The sequence below is a fragment of the Schistocerca piceifrons genome, chromosome 3, assembly GCF_021461385.2.
Source record: "Schistocerca piceifrons isolate TAMUIC-IGC-003096 chromosome 3, iqSchPice1.1, whole genome shotgun sequence".
NCBI classification, from domain to species: Eukaryota; Metazoa; Arthropoda; class Insecta; order Orthoptera; family Acrididae; genus Schistocerca; species Schistocerca piceifrons.
Genome location: NC_060140.1, coordinates 847,910,527 through 847,920,008, shown reverse-complemented (window position 1 = coordinate 847,920,008; position 9,482 = coordinate 847,910,527).

Below are 9,482 nucleotides of genomic sequence, written 5' to 3'. Positions count from 1 at the left end.
ACTTCGTTGGATAATGTATGAAAATGCAGTGGGCGAAACTCGGGGTGGATAAAAAAGCTAGTCTTCCACCTTTTTTTTAAATTTATTTACTGGCGCAGAGGTTTTGGCGCCAGTATTTATCTTTGTGCCTGCAAAGCATGCCTGTGTAGCACTACAAACGGCTACATATATTCGCGGCTGAAGTTAGTCCTGGCGGCACCTACCAACATTTTTCAGAACTTCCGCTTACTTTGCACTCGATTCTAATCCGCAGGTGGTTTTTTGGATTACAAAAACCGGAAAAAAGTGTGGCTTAGATCCGAGTAAATACGGTAGTCTCCTCAGTAGGTACGTTAGCAGAACACCACTATGACTGTGGACAACCTATCAGGTTCCAGGAAGCCCGAGTACTGGCGAAAGAATCATGGATGTGACAATGCAAAATATGGGAGGTGATACTAAGGTCGAAGGAGATGATCGAAATTATTAAGCAGCGTGACAACATCAACAGAGAAGATGGCTACAAACTCCCAGTGTCCTGGCTGCCGGCCGTACCAGTCCAATGGGCCACGAGCGGTTGTGGGGCAGAAGCTACACAGGACACAGACGTATCTGCACAAACAGCTGTAGAGCAACTCTCAGTCCACTTCTGCGCACACCAGAAGGAAAACTTGCCAACCAGAAACCGAACGCTAATTGGCGGACAGCTACCAATTGTTAACGACATGGACATCCACGAATAGCCTCTTTCCTTCCATTTTTCCTTACGTCATGACTAGCCAATCATATTAGAGGGCAAATTAAAAGTTTTACATCGATAGTCTGTAATAAATAGAAGATAGAAGCCCTTATCCCCATGCAAAACCAGTCATGCCCTGAGAAAGGCTGTTGCAATTTGGCCGAAACATCGGTTTTAGTTTATTATTGTTGTTAGCTTTTTAGCAATGACGCGGCATAATACCCAGAAGAATTTTAATTACTATGACACCAGCCACGGAAGTCTACATTATTATAATATATGACTTGTTTCTGAGGAGCAGTGTATTTATTTTGAAAATTTGGATATTGGATTGTACTCTTAACTTCCAGTAGTAACTTCAGCACTTCGAGAAATGCAGTCCAATCGAGAGAGATATTGGTGAGTGTGAAGAAATAGCAAGGTGAGTAAATGAATAATAGGAAATTGTAGCTCCTGGGTAAATTTTATATTAAAAATCAATATTGTGATAACCAACCAAAGGAACATTGCATGATTGAATGAATGTATAGTGATAGTAGCTCGGTGACTGACTGATCACATAGTGAAGTCAACACAATGCTGACACAACATCCTGCATGTTGAGTTGATGCAAAGCTGTTGTAATACAGACTACAAATAGTACTCCAGTGATGAGTGTTAGATAAGAAGTAACTTCAAATTATTTGTGGGCAGTCTGTCATCTATCAAGTATACCAAAAGACATATGATTTCTTAGATTTATTGAGGTCAGTTCATTAGATATGTTGAGGTCATTTCATGGAGCTAGACAACTATTTCAGTTTGTTAAAAAAAATTGATTTGTGATGGTTCATATCACAGAGAGTTGACTGTATATCATTACTGTTTCCTTACATGCATTTGAGCATTCTCATGCTTGCATCCATAATGAATGTCATAATATAGTTTTGCATATTGACACAAGTAGCTCAGTAGTAGTACAAAGGTAAGAGACAAATGTTAAGAAAGAAGGTTAGAGTTTAAGATCTTGTTAATAGTGAGATCATTAGAAATTAGTTAAGGTGAGAAATTAATGCATAAATATACAGTTATGTTACATGGTTGTGTTTGGATCCCAACATACTGGCCTATATGCTTGGCTGCAGACATCCACTTTATGTTGTCTCTGATTAAGAATGAATATTGCAGTATGCATCTTCCTGAATCATTATATGGTTCGATTGGTTAATGAATTGCACTTTTGTGTGCCACAGTTACAGTCTCTCACTGTTATGGGAAACATGGCAACTGGCTTTCAAATGAAAAACATTTTCTTGGTGAAAAGCAACAGACCTGCACATGATAGGCTTTTTCATTACCTTTTTTTTTTTTAAAAAAAAAAAAATAATGCTTGATTCTGGAATATTCATCTGGGACTTCTACTGTAGGTTTTAAGGTAGTTTCCTTCATTATCTATTTTTTCACTTTATTTTACACTTGTTTCATTGATTTGCTCTGGATGTCATGAAATGGCAGTGCCCCACCAAATACCAGTTAGTTCACATCAGACTTAATCTCATTGGCATATCAGATTTCACTTAACTTACATGTAGTGCATTCTATGCAGAAGCCAATGTTAGGATATAAAGAACCCCCCTGTCTTAAAAAAAAAAAAAAAGACTATAATTCATGCATTAAAGAACTAGCAGTAGCTTACTTCTTAAAGATAAAACCTGCACTCATAATTGATGTTCCTAACAAAACTGCTATTGTGAATCCTACATGGTGCATGAGGTTGAGAAGAAGAAGAAGACCTTATAAACAACTTCTTTATTTACTCTACAAAATGTTATATCACAAATAGAGGAGCTTATAATAATAGAAGTGATATCACAGTATAATTTGCTTTATCTTCTGCCACTATTTTCCTTCTACCTGCTAGATTAGGCCTCCCTTTTCATTTTTGTCTACTCTTGTCCACACCACTGTTGGGTCTCTGTCACCCTAGGATCTGAGTGACCTGGCCTTCCCTTTTAATCTTCCCCATAACACCCTTTTCCCCTTCCCAGCTTTTATTTGTGGCTATCAATAGTACCACACATTTCACATGATGAAGGTAAGTATCTGCCAGCAATTCTCTTTCATAATTTATTAATTTTCTAGACCGATGTTTTCCTTTGATACTATAGATATGTTGAAATCATTAAGTTTATAACATTAGACATAAAAGATTTCTATTATCAATAAGTAGCAGTTTATTTCAAGAATTATATGGTTAACAACGTAACAGCTAAATGTCCTGAGCTCGTGCTTGTACACAAGTTGTGTGAGTTTTTAAATCTAAACTACAGCAAAGATAAAGATGCATTTTCCTCAGATTCTGTAGAACCATGTCAGTTGAAGGTGCTTATTCATGGATTTAGTCTCTACACAATTGCTGGAATTCTGATAAAAAAAACTTGGAAATTAAAATACATGGAAACAACTAATATGCTATAATGGATACAAGCAAGTAACACATTACAGGAAAAGGCTGTAAACTATTTGAGGACTCCTGCACAGGCTAAAAGAAATTCTGACATGGTGCCCCATGGCTGACTGTTGACAAATATCCAAGCATGTGGAATAGGTTATCGGATAAGTGAATAACTTGAAGACTTCTTAAGAAATAAAACCCAGTACATTTCCCTGGATGGCGAATGTTTATCAGAACGGCAATATCATGAGGAGTGCCCCAGGAAAGTATGGTAGGAAATGAATGATATGATGAATAGGATGAGCATGAATCTGCAATTGTTAGCTGGTGACTTAGTATAGGGGAAAGTATCATCACTGATTGGCTGTAGCAGGAAGGATGACTGACACAGAATTTATATATTTGGTACGATGTATGAGAGCTTGCTCTAAATATAGAAAAATTGTAAGTTAATGCAAATGAATAGTAATAATAATCCTTTAATGTTTGAATATGTACAATGTTATGTGCACATGCCAAAACTGCGTCACAGAATCATTCCAACATCAAATGAAAAAGATTATTATGGACAAGGACCAGCTAATAAAAGTGCTTCGAAATGACATGGTCATTTTATACAAGAAGTACAACACCCTAAGTGAAAAATACTCATTTAGAAAAGAAACTACCTCCACTAGATCACCTCCATTTCACTGATTGGAATGTAAACAATGATGATACTTGTCGTTGACCTACAAACAGTGTCTCACTAAATGCTGTACATAATACATGTGCAAAATCAGTAAATGTGACAAATAAATTCACTGCTCTAGAAGCTCAAGAACAGTGCTACAAAATTAGGAGCGATGAAAGTATTGTTTCCCCTACATTCCAGTATGTGAACAGGCTAAAGAAAACGCAGCAAACAAACATCATCACTTCAGATTCCTTTCTGAAAACTGGCTCAGTTTGGCAAACAAAAAACAGTGAAGGTGCAAATAAACAAAAAATGGTCTGTATCACAAACAAGAAAGAAAAAAAAAAAGGTCGACATTTTTGCAGACAGTCACGCCAAGGGAATTTCTCAAGAATTGTAATTCAACAGTAAACCATCACCAGTTGCAGGTACGGTTAGGTCCTGGTTTCAAAGACGTGACAAAAAACATAGTAAAGTATAACTATGACAAGCAGGATAGTGCTGCTGTTTGTACTGGAGCAAAAGACACATACGGAAATGATGCTACGAAAACATATCATCAGCTCTTGAGTCTTTTGCTGGTACTAACAAATGCAAATATTATATTTGTAAACTTTACCCACAGGAATGATTTACATGAATGGTCATGTGTAAATAAGGAATGCACAGAATTAAAGCAAAACTTAAAAGTTGTTGTAGGCTATTCAGTAATGTGAAATGACTCAAGCACACTTGATATAGAATGTTTTACTAATCATGGGCTTCACTTAAACACTGATGGGAAAACCAAGTTAGGAAACTGACTAAAGAAAGCAATTACATGCAATTCCAATATGACAATCAATGAACTGGGGTGGTATGAATCTCCAATAGCACGCTATTGTCACCAGCACAAATAACAGTAGCACCATGACCAGCTATCTAAATGACAGCAACAGCAACAGAGAAACATGCTACAGAACCAACACCAGTAGCAGTAACTACAACATCAACAACAAACCAACCAAATCAAAATCATCGGGACTCACAGCAACAGTACATAGCAGCAGTTGTCGCACCGGAAGCAGACAGCCAGCCTTGCGAAGCCAGGAGTTTTTCTGGGGCCAAACAGTGAACAGCACAACAAAATTGGGAAACAGTTAAATGTTTGCAAGCAGAGGACTTTAAATGGGCTGAGAGAGAGAGAGAGAGAGAGAGAGAGAGAGAGAGAGAGAGAGAGAGAGAGAGAATGAACTGAATATGAAGACATTGGACAGTCAGTTTGTTCAAATCATTTAAGTGTTATGAGTTTATGTATTCAGTGTCTTAAAAATAAATAAGTACCCTGAACTTGAGACAGTAGCTAATAGTGACGATATTGATTGTTTATGTGTTGTGGAACACTGGTGTAGGGACAGTAAATTAAACAGGATAAATTAAAGCAATTTAAACTTGCCAGTCAATACTGTAGGCAGAATGCCAAAGATGGTGGTGTATGCATTTATCTAAATTCCAAACTTAAATTCAAATTAAGAACAGAGTCCAAATCATTAAACACTGTAAAGGTTTTTGAAGCAGTAGCTGTTCAGTTGTTTAGTTTAAAGAAGAAAATAATTGTTGCAGCAGTTTACACATCACCATCTGGGGACACTCAGGTCTTCATTAAAAAATTGGAGTATTGCTCAACACTATTTCTAATGAGAACTCTACCACAATTCTTTGTGGTGACTTTAATATTAATCTCTTGGTGCAAAGTTTAGTAAAAAACAAGTTTCTTGACATATTGAAAAGCTTCAACATGTTTCCCCATGTATCAGATCCCACTAGAACAACACTCCAGTGAAAGTTTAATAGATAACATCTTTTTCAGAGAGTTCATAAATGAAGTGACCGTAACAAATGCAAATATAGGATTATCAGATTGTAACTCACTAACCCTTTATCTCACTGCAACTCCTAAGAAGGAAAATATAGTACAAAATGAGTACAAATGATTTTTCTCTACGAAAATAGTAACCAGATCAAAATTGTCTTAAAAATTATGTCTAGTTAGAACACTTGGCACAAGCAAATGCAAAAGATTTTTGCAGTACATTTGCTTCCAATTTTATGGCAAACTTTGAAATGTGTTTCCCAAAAGTGCTTGTAAGCTACAGATCATCTGGATCCAAAGTGTCAAATTCCTGGATTACACCAGGAATTAAAAAGCCAAGTGAAATGATGAAAATACTAAGTTTAAACCTTAAAATATGTCATAATGTGCAGTTTGTTGAGTATGTGAAGACCTAAAAAAAGACTTACTGCAAAGTAACAGCAAAAGCAAAATTGTTATTCAATGATAGAGTAATAAGGGAGGCTAGTAACAAGACCAAAATGATGTAGGAAATTATAAAAGAAGAAGCTGGGCCACAAACTAAAGACCAGGATATGAATCTTAAAAAATAAGGCAAATATCTCTATAGGAATAAGTCATGGCAGACTATGTAAACAATTGTTTTGCAAATATTCCCCATACTTTAATTAGCAACTTTAAGCAACAACCAACAGTGACAGCTACAGTGGTATATATCAACATGATGGCAATCCCAACAGTTGTACATGAAGTACTGAAAGGTATTAAAAACATGAAATCCAAAATGTCATCTGGGGTGAACGAAATATCTGTATTAATAGTTAAGAAAACTGCATCATGTATTGTTAAACCTCTAGTGCACACAGCAAATTTGTCTTTTAGTGAAGGAATATTTCCTGATAAGCTTTAAATCTCTATGTTAAGTTAAAAATGGTGATAGACACAAAACAGAAAATTACAAACCTATATTACTCATCATGGCTTTTTTAAAAATACTTTAGGCATTAATGAAGATCAGGGTCACAAAATATCTTGAAAAAACATAAAGTAATAAATAACAGTCAACATAGTTTTTGAGCAGGGTACTATAGTAAGAAATTTGGGATTAAAGAAACATGTTGTTGGAATTAATTTAGATTTGTTCAAAGCTTTCGATACTGTGAACCATGAAATACTACTAGGGGAACTTGAAACAATAGGCTTTAGGGTACTGTCAAAAGGTGGTTTGAGTTCTATCTGCAAAACAGGTCACAAGTAGTTGAGCTGAGATCGTGTCACAATTTTCATAATTTTAAACTCATATCAGAACCACCACAAACTGAAATAGGTATTCCACAGGACAGAATCCTGAGTCCATTGTTGTTTCTAATTTATATCAATGATAGTGCAGGTTCCAGACAGCTCAGCCAAACTACAGTTACTTGTAGATCACAAAAGTGCTATAATTAGCAATATAAAAGGATCATTGTGTAATACAACAGTGTTGTTTCCATTATTCTCTGGAATGTTGTCGTAATGTTGGTCATGTCAGCCTGCGAGTTATTGGTCGTGTTAGCGGCCGCTTGTTCCTGTGTTGGCGTCTGGTGAGGGCTGGCCTGAGTGTCGGCTGTTCGTGTGGCAGTTGTGGGCATCTGTGTATACCACAGAGAATACACAGGTGCCCACAACTGCCACACGAACAGCCGACACTCAGGCCAGCCCTCATCAGACGCCAACACAGGAACAAGCGGCCCTAACACGACCAATAACTCGCAGGCCGATATGACCAACATTACGACAACATTCCAGAGAATAATGGAAACATTATTCCCCAGACGCACGACCACCGAAATAGTCACGAAGATTATGGGGTGTTTCTCACAACTCTTCATGCAGTTCATGTCGAGCACGCTCAACTGGACTAGCTTCCAAACCACTATCACACCACTTTTTACACTACTGCATGGATAATACACCACACCAGCCCTGAAACGCAGACTTAAACACAATCTCACAGATCCTGTTTTGGAATGCCAATGGGATCGCAAGCAAAAAAGCCAAAATGGCCGCGTTCATGGAGTGAAAGGGTATCCGAATCGCTCTTGTGAACGAAACACTGCTTACGCCTCGCAAACAACTAAACATCTCAGGGTATTGTGTCTATCGTACCGACCGAGTGGATGGCAGGAGGGGAGGCGGCACGGCAATCATCATACACAGAGACATAGAACACACGAACATCGAGCTCCCAGCATTTGAAAGACTAGATGCTACGGCCGTCAGGGTCAAGTTCAACGGAGCCAACACCACACTGGTATTGATATACAATCCTCCTAAAAACATAATAACAAGCGATATCAGCACAGTACTCAACATAGCACCGCAGGTAATTGCCGCTGGAGACCTCAACGCAAAACACCCTGATTGGAACTCACGAATACGAACCTCCAACGCCAAGAAACTGTACGAACATGCACTAGGCCGAAACTACATTATACTTGGGCCGGACGTTCCCATGTTCATGCCTACACAGGCTCGACATAGGCCAGACATGTCAGACATAGCCCTCATAAAGGGTATCACATGCACACTCAACCTTACGGTTGAAAACGATCTGGACTCAGACCACATGCCTGTAATACTGCACATGGAAGAGACACTGCAGGACATCTAACCAAGCAGGATGCTTAGCTACAAGCGTGCAAATTGGACACTGTTCAAGGAAACGCTTGATAGTCGCATTCCTGACACCCACGAAATTAACAACACACCGCAAATCGATGAGGCTGTGGAGGCTCTCACAACTGCCGTCCAAGACGCAATGACTGACACCATTCCATTTACAACACCAAGACAACACTCGACGGCCTTGCCCCAGGAAATCCTGGGCCTTATCTCAATGAGGAACTGCCTCAAGAGATACTGGCAGCGTACCAGGCGCCTGTTCTATAAACTGCACGTCAACAGACTCCAGGGCATAATATGGAATAAAATACAAACATTCAGAAACGAGCAATGGGGACAGAAACTCACTGGGCTGGATACCACATGTCCTGGCATGTGGCAGCTGGCCAGACACTTCACCAGGGAGAAACATTACATTCCCACGTTTCAAGGACCAGACGGCCCAGCCTAATCCGTGACGGAAAAGGCAGAGCTTATGGCCACAACACTTGCAGCGTCCTTCATGCCGAATCTGGTTCCTTCAGACCCAGCATTCACACCTGAAACGGACCAGGAGGTTACACGACTTGTAGCCCAGCCCTCACGCAACAAAATAAGACGTACTAGCACAAATGAAATCACATGGGCTATCAAGCACACCAACGCTAGAAAAGCCCCTGGGCCTGATGGCATTCAAAACCGTGTCCTCCAGGAGTTCACGGATAAAGCCGTAGAATACCTCACACACTTAATGAATGCCATCCTGACACACCAACACTTCCCTGACTTTTGGAAGGCGGCCAAGGTCCTGATGTTCAGGAAGCCAGGGAAAGACCACTCCCTCCCACAAAATTACCGACCCATCAGTTTGCTGTGTTTGCTCAGCAAGATTGTTGAGAAGGTAATACTAAAATGTATCACTAGGCATTGCATCGCCAACGACACCCTAAGACCGGAGCAATTCGGCTTTAGGAATCACCACTCGACAACACAACTACTCCTCCGCGTAGTCGAACATATAACACACGGCTACGACATGAACAAAGCCACAGGGGCCGTGTTCCTAGACATCGAAAAGGCTTTCGATTGTCTCTGGCACAACGGACTCATACGCAAACTTAGCAAAGCTGGTTTCCTGGACGGACTCGTACGTCTCATACACTCATATCTCACAAACAGA